This window comes from Amblyomma mixtum, chromosome 6 (genome assembly GCF_055824585.1).
Source record: "Amblyomma mixtum isolate Tamu chromosome 6, ASM5582458v1, whole genome shotgun sequence".
NCBI classification, from domain to species: Eukaryota; Metazoa; Arthropoda; class Arachnida; order Ixodida; family Ixodidae; genus Amblyomma; species Amblyomma mixtum.
In genome coordinates this window covers 125,674,539-125,688,873 of record NC_143017.1, presented here as the reverse complement: position 1 = coordinate 125,688,873, position 14,335 = coordinate 125,674,539, and the positions used below count along the sequence as shown (strand labels likewise).

Here is a 14,335-nt window from a genome sequence, read left to right as displayed (position 1 = left end):
ACATTGAATAACTGTATAACCGATGCATCACCACAAGTCTAACCACAAGCACCACCACCAGCTACACTACCAGCTGAACCATGGCGTAGCTACGGATATTGCTTTCGCAATTACCGGGCTTAACCAAGCTAAGCCACAGCCAATTTTTTTCTTCGGAACTGCTACATCTGGTCACCCCTCCATTTCTGTTCCTAGTCGCCACATGCGAAAATCGAGTGACAAATTGACAGAGCATGTTACGCTCATACATGGGCGCGTTGAGCAGGCATTCCGGCTAAAAGTCTCCAAGCCGTCTGAGTTGGCTTTGTCACATGGGATGAGCCGCTTTATACCTTATGAGAAAAGAGAATTGGATATTACAGGCTGAGTCAATGCTTTAACATGCGCATGTGAATATCTGTAAGGTAAAATCCACTCCCGCTTACTGCGCCGCAGCTGTCCAACCAAAACTTTTTTTTTTCTTTACCATAGTTGAGAAGAAAGCGTAGAGAATAGAAAAGAGGAAATCAGTGGGAAAAACAGACAAGCCGGGTAGAGACATGATGTCCATTCCACCTGGGTGGTAAAGCAAGGGGAGCTGCATACGAGACGCTGCTACACCAGCTATTACCTGCCACAGTGGTGGGTAGAATGCACATGATAAGGGGCCCGTGCACTGGGCCTAGCGCGCAGTTAAGCTGCAGACGCTTATTCGCGATGTCTTGAACTGGCAGCGCGATGTCTACGGTTCCCAATGTTTCGACCAAGCAAATGTGACGCAACAGCGCACTCTTCCGGGAGTGCAGGCTCGTGGCCAGCATTTTTCGGTCGAGGCGCTTCACGTGCTTCCACGTGGGGCAACAGCGCCACGGTCACGCGACGGCGAGAAAGCAATCCTCTTGTTTGTCAATGTCTGAATCACGGGGTTAGAACGCAACTGCTACGAGCACGTCAGTGGTGGTCCAGATAGGGAGTCTATCCAGCAAATCACCCACAGAAAAAAAACGCATCTCATTCCAATTGCGCATACTAGGCCACATGAAGAAAGCCAGTGTTTTTCTTGTAAATTGTTAAAATACAATAAGTAACTAAAGGTTGATTTCTGTGCTTCCGGTTTCGTCTAACCTCTTTGAGACTTATTAGCGCGCGGTTGGAAAGTCTTGTTGGTAAGTTATATCATGTCTGCTGCACAATATGGATTTTGGAAAAAGATAAGTGTGTTGTGATGAATACCCACCTGAAAATGCTCAATGAAATGAAGTGTAAATCGACCCTTCCTCGACCTTCGTAAAGCTTTTGATTTCGTTAATCACAAGGTACTGTTATCTAAGTTTAACAACAATGGTTTATGCGTACGTGGAGCTGCACTGGCTTTAACGCGTAATTATATGGCGAACAAGCAATAGCATGCTTACGTTTCAGCACGGGTGGAAGTAATGAGATGTGCCTCAAAGGGATTTATATTCGGACCGCTATCATTTATTCTTTACATGAATGACCTATCCGACGTACTTAACTTCCCTCGCTCTATTACATACGCGGGAAAGGGTGATATGGCTTTTTATCCACATTGATTACAAATTTGGAATTCTTAGATAATTAGTATCTGAATTTATTATCACTATAGATGCATATTAGAAAACTAGAAGTAAACTTCAGTAAAGCTAAATATATTCTTTCTGCGCCATTCAGTAAGCCCATTAACACAACATAACTATACAATTAAAAATCATAATAAGTGAAGTGACAACACAGGAAATTTTAGGTGCCGCGCTTCGGACGGGTGCATCCTGTAACACACACGTCTACAGACATGTTCTAAAATTATATACAAAAGTAAGCAATGTTGTCGGGTGCCTTTTCAAAGTAAGTGATGTCACACTCTTTTCGTTGAACAAAATGTTTTTTAAGTTATTTAACTACATATAATCATTCTGTGGCTTAGCATCGGACACTACATCATCTTTCTACAAGACCTTGAGAATTTTTTAGAAATATCGGAGCCTAGCGCACGACTTACGCACGAATCCCGCAAACCGCGTACGTGAAATACCAAAAGCTAATTTACAGTGGTGGTTTAGACAAACACAACACATTAAATATAGCAAACAGTACGAGAACACCCTGTCTACTTCACAAACTCGGTACCGTCTGCTACCACCAATTTATAATAACTCTACATGAAACTTATAAATTGACAACTCCCTCTTAGGTGGAATTGGAAGAGTTTAGGAAGCAGAATTGATTTCACTGATCTTTTATTTGCGTGATATCTGACAAAGTTTTTGCTAAGCATTGATGAATGAATGGTATGATTGCATACAGATTCTTATGTTGTATATTTGGCTTTGTACTGATTTGAAAATTTGTTATTCCTGTTAAATATTCCTAGTGTTGTTTTACTGTAAATTCAGAACATATAGATATCCTATTCCCTGGAATGCCAGGTAATGCGAGAGTCTTCGTTGACCTGTACCTTTACCGCTTGCTTCCTTTTATCTTCCGTACCTACTTAAAAAAACATTAAACTTAGACTTTAACTTCTCACCTGTCGCTGTTTTTCGACGTATGCTTCGGAGCTCCATGTCCCTCATAGCGGATAATTCTCTAAGCATATGCTAGAGCAGATGAAAGCGAAAATTACACTATACTTACATTACTGCACAAATGTTTCCGTTTCGAACCGGAATGAACTAAGAAGAATGTAGTTTGTTAAAAAGCTCTGTTTCAAAATAACGTCGCGCTCCTCTGCAATGATCATATTGGATTCTACATTGAATCACTCAATATGAATTCCAATTTGTTAAACATACCATTCCTGGACAAGCTTAGGACAAAATTATGCGTTGAACGTGCTAAGCACCCTGGAAAACAAAGGTCTTCAGTAAGATGTGTGAAATGCATACGCTGAGATAGCACTGCTCTTGGTTCCGGAATGCACTGGAGCAATACAAGTTGCCAGTTTAAACTGCATATTATGGCTCGAAGAAATAAAAAAATATAAACCAGCGATGTACTCTGCCACAAGGCGATCAAACATACCGGAAACGTGCAAAACAGGGACAGAATGCAGAATATTTGTATAGATTTTGAAGGGAGTGTTTTTGCACAAAACGAATAATAGAATTCCGTGTCTTACACGAGGCTTGCTTTGTTTCTGAAGGAAGTACAGCCTTGCAAATCTATGGCCATTTGCGCGGCAGATAAACCAAAATAAACAACACGGATGCGTGGCAACATGTGCAAAGAGCAAGTGGTCTTCTGAATACTGTGCTAGTGATTGAACTGAACTACAGCGGTAGTCACCGCAAGAAAGGAGTTCACTCTAAGAAGACGTTAAAATTTCTTCTTCCGTGAAGCTTCTAAATATACGCTGGAAACCAAACGTCAGCGGACACACGAGAGTTAAAAAGAGATACGGTGGTTTCTATCCCGGAGAGCGCTTTTGCTATCAACGTACGTCTCCCTCCTTCGCTCGCTTAGTAGAGTTGACGCGTGGGTGTGATAAGACCAACCCTTTGGAGGAAAACCAGCTGACTCGCAGCACCTGGACGCCGATGACAGATTTCTGAGTACGGTGAGTGATCCGCCTTCACCCTGTGTACTTTCCCTTCAGCATGGAAGCCGCTTAGTGCTTTTATTTTCAGTTTTATCAGACGGAAGATAGAAATGCCAGAAAATTCAGCGATAAAAGAGACAAAGAGAGAACACTTGGGCCAGAGTCACCAATGCCAACTGGTCCGTCAGCTGGTCTAGTGGCGCGTACCGTTTGCATCTTCCGATGCTACAACAGCCCATATTGGAGCAAATTTAGCCGCTTTGAAATGCTCTCGTAAACCGACGAATCACAAATACGCAATGTCTTCGATATCTGGAAAGGAAGTTCCGTTTGCCTCACGCCGGAAGACTGTGGTCCCCAGCTGTGCCTAGAGTTGGCAATGTTTCGACCCGCGAAAGCTGAAACAAGATGGATCGAGGCAGGTGGCACTCGTGGACTGCAGTGACGAGTTGGGGGTAAGGAGAACGTGCTCTTTTTTTTTTGTTTCTGTTTCTGAGATAAGCCTTTTGAATATTATTTACTCACAAATTAAAGCCTCAAACTTTACCTTGTAACGTTCCCTAGGTACTTGGAAAAAGTGTAAAAGCCACATCGAGGTAGCAGGCTTCTAGTATGGTGCCGTAACCTGAAAATTCTTCAGCGATGTGATTCCGGCTGTATGTTTCGCGACCGTCGACTAACATTCGTTACGCTGCTGTTTCTAAGTCAATCTTTTTTTTCCCTCTTCGATGCCGTCTCCTCTAAAATAGTCAAGCTTGATGATTGTAGGTTGTTTCGAATTGCTATACGGACCTTGCATGACTCCCTGTCTTAATAATAAGTTGCTCCCATTGACCGTGAATTCACAAATTTTCGATATCCCTATAGTGTCAAAAAAAATTCGAAATCCTAACGTTTACGTTCATGCCTTTTTATAGCCGCAATTCGAATCATCTGTTCGAAAATTTTTGGAAAAAGAACTACGCTCATATTCGCCGGCCCATTGCATTCTTTTTTTTATTTTTTTTTTGTCTAGGTGCCCTGCTCTTTTGGAAGAGGAGATGAACTCAACGTTATCTTTAAACTCTTTTGGTCAATCATTCTGTATCTTATGGTTAGCATCTGTTCTATTTCCGAAGTAGCACTCGTATTCTCAAATAGCTAGCTCTGAACGAAGCAAGGCATTGCTGGGTTGAAAGATGCTATCTGCATGGTTTCGAGGGCCTTACTCATTTTCTTTGAAACTATTTCTCTGGATCGTGCTTAGTATGTGATGGCAGGAGGGGAGTTGAGTACAGGAATAAATATGACAGGTGCTTCGCAGGGTGCCATGCTGGGGCCCTTATTGTTTAATATATACATCAGCAGTCTGCATTTGCATAATTTTTTTTTTATGTTTGCAGAACACCTTGTCATCGCCTCTTCCCAGCGAGACAGCCCCAAATATGCAAGCAGGCGCATTTTGTTTACTAGAACGGGTTTTCATTAACAAAATTTATATAAATGCCTCGAAAACAAATCGGATGTGTTTCCACAACGAACATCAGTAATTACAATATCTTAGGAAATTCACCTCCATAGTACTATAGTTCAATTCGTGCGTTTGTCCTCTCTTAAAACTGCTTGGTTTGGTTTGGTTTATTGGGGTTTAACGTTCCAAAGCGACTGAGGCTATGAGAGACGCCGTAGTGAAGGGCTCCGGAAATTTCGACCACCTGGGGTTCTTTAACGTGCCCTGACATCGCACAGCACACGGGCCTCTAGAATTGCGCCTTCATCGAAATTCAGCCGCCGCGGCCGGGATCGGGTATGCAGCCGAGCGCCCTAACCACTGAGCCACCGCGGCGGGCCTCTCTTAAAACTGCATAATGTGTTTAAATGTCCCGGTTTGTTATTTGACGAAACCACATCGTGGACTGCACCCACTGAGCAGCTCGGAAAACACTTACGCCCATTCATTGGCAAAGGGCTGTTGAGGCATATTCTATATCAATTGAAGTATTCACGAAAAAACCTCATCTTTTAATTACTAGCTTTTATTTATTTTCTTCAAGCTTCTGTATACACAACCTTCATTGATATGAAGCGCATTTTTGTGCTTAACGTTTTTGATTTCAGTTCGTGCATGACAGTGCAAATCATCCAGTTCACAACTGTTGTTTTCATCATGCGTAACGACAGCGCAAGGATCACTGTAATTGTAGCCATTAGCATGGATGTCGTGGAAGATTGTGTGGCAGCTGTTTTCTTTCTTTTTGGGGGAATTCCAATCTCGTAAACAAACGTTGCAGAATGACGCGGCGATCTCCGAGTGACTTGCTCTCTTTTTATCGCACAAGCATTTATCACCCGTCGGCGCTGCCATACAGGGGATTAGCAGGAAGGCGAAAAAGAAATAAAGATGGCAAAAAATATCGAAGCGCTTATGTCCTTAGCGCATCCACTTTGTGCGCGAGAAAGATAGTGAAAAGCCAGCTCTACCCGCGCAGAGCTGTTATCGACACAGAGCTGTGTCAAATCCGCTCTTTCCGCTTACACGCGAAGATTTTCCGACCAGTGTATCAGTTTGCAGTCGGGTTAAGGACCCCGGTGAAACTTGCTATATCTTCCGAAAAGAAAAAGAAGCAACATCCCTTGCTCAGATAAGATATATTATTTGTGCCAGTCATGTTTTCTATTCTTATATTAAACGTCCATCGAAGCTGTTTTAGAATTTGACCTGCTTAAAGGGGTTGAATGAGAGAAACTAGCAGGTAAAGAATGAGAAGTTTTTTTGTGCTAGCATGCAAAGAGGTAATCGCTGAATGAAGTCGTATTGACGTTCAGGCTTCTCCGCAGTGCACAGAGCCGGTCATGGGCCGTAATGATGACGTCATGTACGGCGGCGCTGCGTTTACAGCGAAGAAACGATTGCTAAAAGGAAGAAAACCAACGCCGCCGAAAGTAAAGTCCACGAAGCGTTCTTTGGCGGCGTCATGCGACGTACGACAACATGTGGGCCAAGGCAGCGGAAACTTGAAATTTCGGCAACAGTGACGTCATTACTAGTTCCTCCGTATTTCTCCGACGCGGTTAGAAGCCTGAACATAGTGAACACTGCAGTGGCTATTTCATGAGTCGAGGTAAATTCTAGGCATGACGCTAATGGACCTGTTAGCGACATCGCTGCGAAAAACAGGCCAAGGCTACTCATACGGCTCAAAACTGTGTCTTCTTTCATTCTTTTGCTAGCTCTAATTAGAAAATGAGAAGCTTTTCTCTGGTCAACAATAACTGATGGGCACGTTGGTCTGACATGATTTCTTGTGAAACAGCGCAACGGCACAAGGCTGGTTTCGTACTAGATAAACAGTAGGCTTCTTTCGTTGATTACGAAAAAAAAACTGACGTCCGTCGAGCCGGGTTCGAACTAGCGACCTATGGATTCCAGCGTCATCTTCTACAGTCCACCGCTCTACCAACTGAGCTATCGACGGCACTTTTTTTTTTTTCTTTCATGGTATTTATTTACATGGTTTTGTATACAAAGCATATATATACATATGTGTGTGTGCATATACACACACAAAAACAACTATTTACAGAGCACCTAGGTAGGCGTTAGGTGGCAGAAACATAATAGTAACATATAGCTAAAAGGCCGGTAAAGATATACAGCGCATCAGGAGAGGAAACCAATCCGGTACAAAGTCCGATTTTTTGTAAATGTCCGTTACCTGCAGCAACATTCGGCTAAAGTGAATTCTGGGCGAAACAACAGGTTCAACGTTGCGATCTTGCATGCGTGTTTTCCAAAGACTATGAAGTCCAATCAGAAGAATCATATCATAAGGATTCGAGTCAGGTTGGGAAACAACAAGGTAGCGCACACTGTAGGAATTTAGGAGAAAATCTTTCTGTAGCGTCCTTTGCAACACATCCCAAAACAAAATCGTGTCTTTGCAGTCTATAAAACAATGTTCAATTGTTTCAGGCACATTGCACAAGCGACAGTTAGCTTTGTGTCTTCTGTAAGCTATCGACGGCACTGTGACGCCGCCTTTCCTGAAACGTTTTTTCGAGCTCTCAGAACGGCGGCAGGAAAGTGCGGTAAGCCCACTTTCTAACGACAGGTTCACTTCCTCCCCGGCTGCCACCCCTTGAAGCGTCACTATCAGCGCTGTCTGTTAAAAAGCGCACCGAAAGAGAAACGAAGTTCCTTTACGACGGAAGCCTAAGATGCTGTTAGCTTCAGCATGCAGCGAGTGCCTTGAAGAAACTATGACAATGCAAGGAATAATACAAATAGAAGGGTGGCAAATAACCTCACGAGCTTGTTGATTCAGAATTTGTAGCACTAAAATCGCTCAGAAAAAAATCCCCAGTAAACCAAATTCGAAGGAATATGCTTATTAAAAAATCTTGTTGCAAACCGGTGTCACTGAATAAATTAAAGCTTCTTTGCTTTGTGCCAGCCTTTATGCTCTTAAACAGAAAAAGCTAAAAAAAAATATCTAGGCCGCGGTAAAGATGAAAAAAAGTTCAGTACCACTCAGAAGGCAAGGGATGCTGATAAGCAACTGTTGTCATCAACATGGATGTAGATGGACTGAAGAGACCAAGTGTAAAAAAGGTTCAAGAGACCCAGAAAAAAAAATAGAAATGGAAGGTAATGCCAGCTATATTTCCACTTATAAAATGTTACGGCTGCACGAACTTCGCAGAATAATATAAGCACATCGTACAATTTAGCCTAAACACACGAGGTTTCAGACAAGAATTCGCGAACCCTCAACGCAGGTTTTGAGGATGTAACATCTTGAAATGTGATGGCGCGTTGTTTTGGTGGTCTTATTTTTGACTTCGTGTACTTGTGTTTGCTGTGTTAATTTGCCTGCACTTTTGTATACTTGTGCTACTCTCCTCCCGTTGCATCACTTTCACTAGAGTCACTCCGGTACGCTATTACCACATAAAGAAATAAATAAATAAGTTTGGTTTGGTTTGGTTTATTGGGGTTTAACGTCCCGAAGCAACTCAGGCTATGAGGGACGCCGTAGTGAAGGGCTCCGGAAATTTCGACCACCTGCGGTTTTTTAACGTGCACTGACACCGCACAGCACACGGGCCTCTAGAATTTCGCCTCCATCGAAATTCAGCCGCCGCGGCCGGGATCGAACTCGCGCCTTTCGGGTCAGCAGCCGAGCGCCGTAACCACTGAGCCACCGCGACAAGTAAAACTTGAAGCAGTGAGCTGAAAGACAGGAAATACTTTGCCAGAGAATGTCATGTTTGTAACTTACCACAAAGGCAAGTCGCAGTGAGCTGAGTGAGCCTTGAAATGAATCAATTAAATAGTTTGGAGACTCAATCACCGTTCCCTCCCCCAGAAACATTGCATTATTTCTCAGTCTGAAAATTTTCTCTCTTTTACCCAACTAGTAGTTAATTTTGATCAAACATATCAAACAGATATAGCAACTGCCCCAAGACTGTAGATTATGGGACACTGAACAGACGATCATCACAACTCCGCTTTTGGGTAAGTTTTTCTTCTTCATCTTTCATGCCTTTTCAATTAGGCGGTTATTCTGCCCCGAGTGGTCGATCAACTAAAGTAAACAAATTAACAGTAACCACACAAGAGTACATCAGAAAGTCTTTACTTCTGTGTATGCGAGAACGCTACTAAACATTTATCCATGGGTGTCGCGGTGTCAGCAGAGTGAGCCATAAGCACGAAGTCACACGCAAAGAAATTTATTGCTTTATGCGGTGCATTAGAAGGTATAACGTTGCCACGTTTTTGCAACACTAATTAGAGCGTGTGAAAGGCATGAAAGCGAGCTGCGAGTCCACTTCGCTGTTCTTGCGCAGCACGGACGAGCACTTAGTGGACAGAAGGGCGATAACTCCGTAGTTAAAACGCTGTAATGAAACGATACGCGAAACACTGACGGTTGGCGCCGGATGCATCCAGAACGCTCAATAGCGCAGGTACTGCGTGTTTCATAAGGAAGCCGTCTACCAGGCAGCCGCCAGGAAAAAAAAAAGAAAAAAAATCTGTGCTGACACTAATTTACATCGTCGGGTTCTTAGACTAACCCCTCCCCCGACAAACTCGGGTACGCAGAGAGAAAAAAAAAAGCGACGAAAACACTTACTGGTTTTTATGAGCGTTAGAGCACCAAGTGTTCTGATGGTTGAATTTACATCCCCTAGCTGTGCTTTGGTATAGTCTTTGCGCGTTGGTTGCATAGCAGGCGCCGCGTGGCGGAGAAGGTTAATTGTCCAGAAATTACGCCGCAGAGGGCCATTCACGAATGGCTCTGCAGCACCCTATGATGTATATAGTCGAAGGCGAATCCATTGTCTCCTCAGCAGACTGTACTGGGAGCAAACCGTACGTAACTTCATCAGACCAGAGCGGGGTTGATTAAAAGCAGTGAAGGACCATACAGTCGGCGCTTTTGATCCCTTCGTAATAAGCCGGCGCTTTCCTGTGATCCTCGAATTGTTTCTGCGTGACCGCACCTCCTGTTTAGAAAGGAAGCGCTGGATAGAAGAGAAATAAAAGATATTTCTTCTGAGACGGGGCGCTCCAGCGGTGCGTATCCGCAACATAGCGATAGGCCAGCCATTGGTCAGTGTCCGAGTTCGTCCTTCCCGAAAGTTCGTCTCATCATCAACCGTGACGCCGCTCAGTGTTAGGCTACGCGTAAGTGATATGGGGCTATTAGTGTTGGGCAACAGATGGCCCTTTTAATAGTTACTACGAGGCCGTCTATTCATCAGGAGTGGAGACTATTTAATTTTGAAATGCTCGCACTTGACCTGGCGTCCGTCTGAAAATTAACTGCTCGCGCAGTAATGGGGGTGGGGGAATTCTCTAATGCCTGTCGCAGTTTAAACAAGCGTGGCCGCAACTACCCTAAATGACGTGCTTTACGTTTCTCGGTGGGCACCTCAACATTGTACGCAGGTCTAAGAACTCCGCGACTCTTCGCCTCAAATTGTGAGTAAGTGGCTTTTTTAGTAGCATCAGCGTCGACGCGCAGAGGCGTTACGCAAGGTAGTCGCGCACTAAGGTGCACTGCTTCTGAGACTTGATCTGCGCCAGTAACCGCGCACACTTCTTGTCACATTGTTCCTAAATCTCGTGGCGTGAGTAGTAGCAGTAGTAAGCAATATTTATAGCGTTATTTAAGCAGTCATACAGGGTCGTGACTCCCATTTGGGAGTGACTTCCTCTGTCCAACCTGCGAGAAGGGCTTGAGGCTTCTTTTCAGGTTTGACGATTAAATCGTGCCATGCTTCTCGTCAGGGAGCTGGTAGGAGATCTTCGGGCGGGGGTTTGCCCTAGCATACCCAAAGTATATGTTGCTCTGTACAAATTTCAGATGTGTTGCAATTTTGACATTTCAAATCAAATTTTTCTTTAGAGATTGCATGTAATCTGTGAGGACTCAGGACAGACCCTACTTGGATCTTTCTGAGCGTTCTGGCTTGTGCTCTAATGAGATCTGGATGATGTGGAGGAAAGGCTCTCCTTCCTTCCTTGTAGCCCTTGGTTATCTCATTAAATGTGCTCGAGATTTTGGGGACGGAAGGGGGGGGGGGGGGGGCGGTGTTGTAGTCGGGCCGGTTGTATTGGCCTCGAGCCAGCCTATCCGCCTCCTCGTTATCTGAGTTTCCAGAATGTGCAGGAACCCATAGGATATAGGAACCCATAAGATTTTGGCGGCTGCCGCAATCGCGGAGCCCTTCTTATAATTTGAGATGGCTCTCTTTGAGTACGATTGTGGCTATAGAATTTGTGGAGACGGCAAATGCTACCGGCACCTCTTCTGCCACTATGGATGAGCTGCCCTCCGCTGTGGGCCAGGGACCCGACGTCTGACCCACGTACCACAGGGGCATAGTAAATTTCACTTATTTTTACGGCACCAAGATAGGCAACTGCAGCATCCCCTTGATATTCATTTTCTGTGGCTTTCCCCCTGGCCGCTCCTCTACCATCATGCCGTTCTGGTTGCATGTTTTTGGGACGGGTTTGATTTTGATGTATGGCCTGATTCGATGCGGAATTTGAACTCTTTGGCCTGATTGGAAGTTTGGGATCAGATCAAGCCTTTCTAATACTGATCTACCAGTATTTGTCCTGGACAGCTTGTTTTGGAGGCTGTTTTATGGACGTTTATGAGCTCACCCACGATATTATGAAGTCTGAGTTTGAGCAGCTCGCCAGTTTTTGTGTATTTAGGGAGGCCGGTTGCTGCTTTGTATACCGTTCTTATAACGATGCTGATGGCCTCCATATCCGCCTGCCTCAATAATCAGTACGGAAGCGCTCATGTGAATCGGCTGTTGATAACATTCGGAATAAGCAGTGTTATGTCTTTAGCGTTATCATTTTATCTTTTTTTGCGCAATGTAGGGCGTCCTCATAACCCTTGCCTTCTAGTTCTCCACGACACATTGTCTCGCATGTACTCTCTATAGCTACACAGCCTTTATTTTCCTAATTCCCTTCCTGTGTCCGATCATTGTGTGAGAATGGTTTCTGAGATAGGGGAATGATCAATCGGTCTAGTGCTTCCTGCTTCAGCCAAGAGGCCACGAAAGTCTCAGAATTAACGCTTTTTTTTAGGTTTCTGTTCGCTCACTATATACTAGCACGTTCTAAATTTCCTAACCCCATTGAGTCTTTCCCTTCGAGCATTCTTGTCACTGTCACAATGTTCTAAATAAATAATAAAGACGCCTTAGATATTTAAGCCACAAAATGATGACACCATTCATTCCCCATTGATTAACACCACAAATAAAAAATATATACATATATTTACAAAAAACTTCAATTATGCTTTCCTTGGTTTCAGTGACTGCTGGCTTCTTTTATAATTAGTCCAATGTTATCAGAAGAAACACTGAGGGTAGAACATCTTTGAATTAAGGAATGATTGCTCAACAGCACTGAATTAAAACCTACCCGACTTGGAAGTTTTACGTAATTACATCAGACAAATGCCATTACAACTTCGAGTTGCTGATCAGTTCGGCCTCACCCTATACCATCTGCTCGACGTTCTGCTTAGGCTAGCTGGCGCAGCGACATTCTCCGGCAGCTGGTGGTCCAGGGTTTGATCACAGGTCCCAAGTTTAAGAAAGCTGTATAGCTTTCTTTTGTAGGTGTTTGGGTACGCTCAGGGGAATGCCGTGAGTGATGACTTGTAATTGTAAGCTCTAACAACCATTAGTAAGATGCTGAACCGCTGACTGATAGTTTCAGGACAGTCTGCTACGCTTTGAATGATGCAAGCTCGTATCTGTAAAGCGGCGAAGTTCTGTTCAGTCTCCTCTCTCTCGCCCTTCTCTTCGCCTGGCGCTGCCGGTTCACTTCCGCGAACGATGACCCCGGTCTCGGCTCGTAGCGTCGCGACGCGTGCGCACTCGTATAGACGACACGTGAACCTATAAACGCGCAGGGTGATGGTGCCAAAAGCGTGGTCATAAAACACACTCGTTACGGCCAGGAGGGCTTCCAGCACGCATGTGACGTAAGGTGGGCACGCACAGAACATTTCATTTCGGGCCGAGCAGTGCTGTTATTTTTAGCGCTACCATGCATGCAAACCAAAATTCTGCTGATGTTCACGCAGTTAGCAGTTCGCAGCCATGTTTGGACAACATGAAACGAACAAGGCGTGCGAGCTTCGGTTCCAATGCTTCGACGCGAGGACTCTTCTTAGTTTGGAAAGGCGTACTTTGAGGAGTTTTCTGTGAAACACAAAACGTGTCTTCTGTGTGTAACACGCCTTTTGAGATGTGGTCTGAGCCAAGAGCGAACCGAGTGTTTCCCAAGGATGATCTCAATTTGTTTTTTTTTTTTGCTTATATTAGCGCGAATCACATGTGTGCTGGACTTACACCGGCTTTGGTGTTATGTTTATCCTAATTTAGTACTGCTATTGCTTGAAGTGAAAAGAAGTAGCAGATAATACGGAAAGATGCTCTGCACATACAACCCCACCGTTTCGTCGAAAAGAAAAAAAACGAAGCAGAAAGGAAGTACATGCACTTTTTCGCCTTCGGAGCCGATCTTCAACCTAGCATAGAAGAAGTATTGAAAAGAATATGCAAAGCAGCCGCGCCGTACTCCAGGTTTTTTAATATGCGAGTGGCCAGGTAGTTCATGTCCAAATGAGTTAGTACGCCTTCGTACGCAAAACAGTTTGGCTTGCCCCATGCTACTGGAAACATAATCGCGGTTTTGGCGCAAGGACATCTGACGTAAGTTCGTCTGCCATCGTCTTGTGGCCGTAAGCACTTTGCGCCATTAAGAATTAACTAATGGGACAGTCTACTGACGCTTTAAAATTGTTTCTTTTTGCACCAGTCAGTAGCTCCTTGGCCATGCAAACGAACACCCGGCAGTGGTGCTGAGGAACAGGGAAGTACAATTTATAAACTACTTTTCCCATATGGCAGCGTCGCTTTCTAGTTGTAGGCAGCGTCTGCAAACCCTGATGTCGGGAACACGATATATTGTAGTACAGTAACTTTACGCAAGTCCGTGGACACGACGACTGCCACGGCGCCTAGGCGGCGTGCAGTGGCAGTAATGAACGTGGCATTAACGGAGATGCATAGGTCTTATTAAAGCCACAATTGAGAGAACTAGGGCGGGTTGAAAAATTCCATCAATTAAACAAAATGTGATGTCTATGATAGACACCAAAAACCGCTTTCGCTGGCAGCAGCAGTGCCGATGGCAGCACAGTTGACCGCCTTTCTAAACACATTTTAAAGCAGGTGATGAGAAAGCATGGTTAAACT

At 44.3% G+C, this 14,335-nt stretch overlaps 1 non-coding gene across 1 annotated transcript; it reads right to left on the bottom strand.

The window, feature by feature from the left end:
- Positions 1 to 6,906: 6,906 nt before the first annotated feature.
- Positions 6,907 to 6,993, bottom strand: TRNAY-GUA (transfer RNA tyrosine (anticodon GUA)). Its single transcript is given in 2 exon segments — positions 6,907 to 6,942; positions 6,957 to 6,993. It is a non-coding gene; the product is annotated as a tRNA-Tyr (tRNA).
- Positions 6,994 to 14,335: the final 7,342 nt, after the last annotated feature.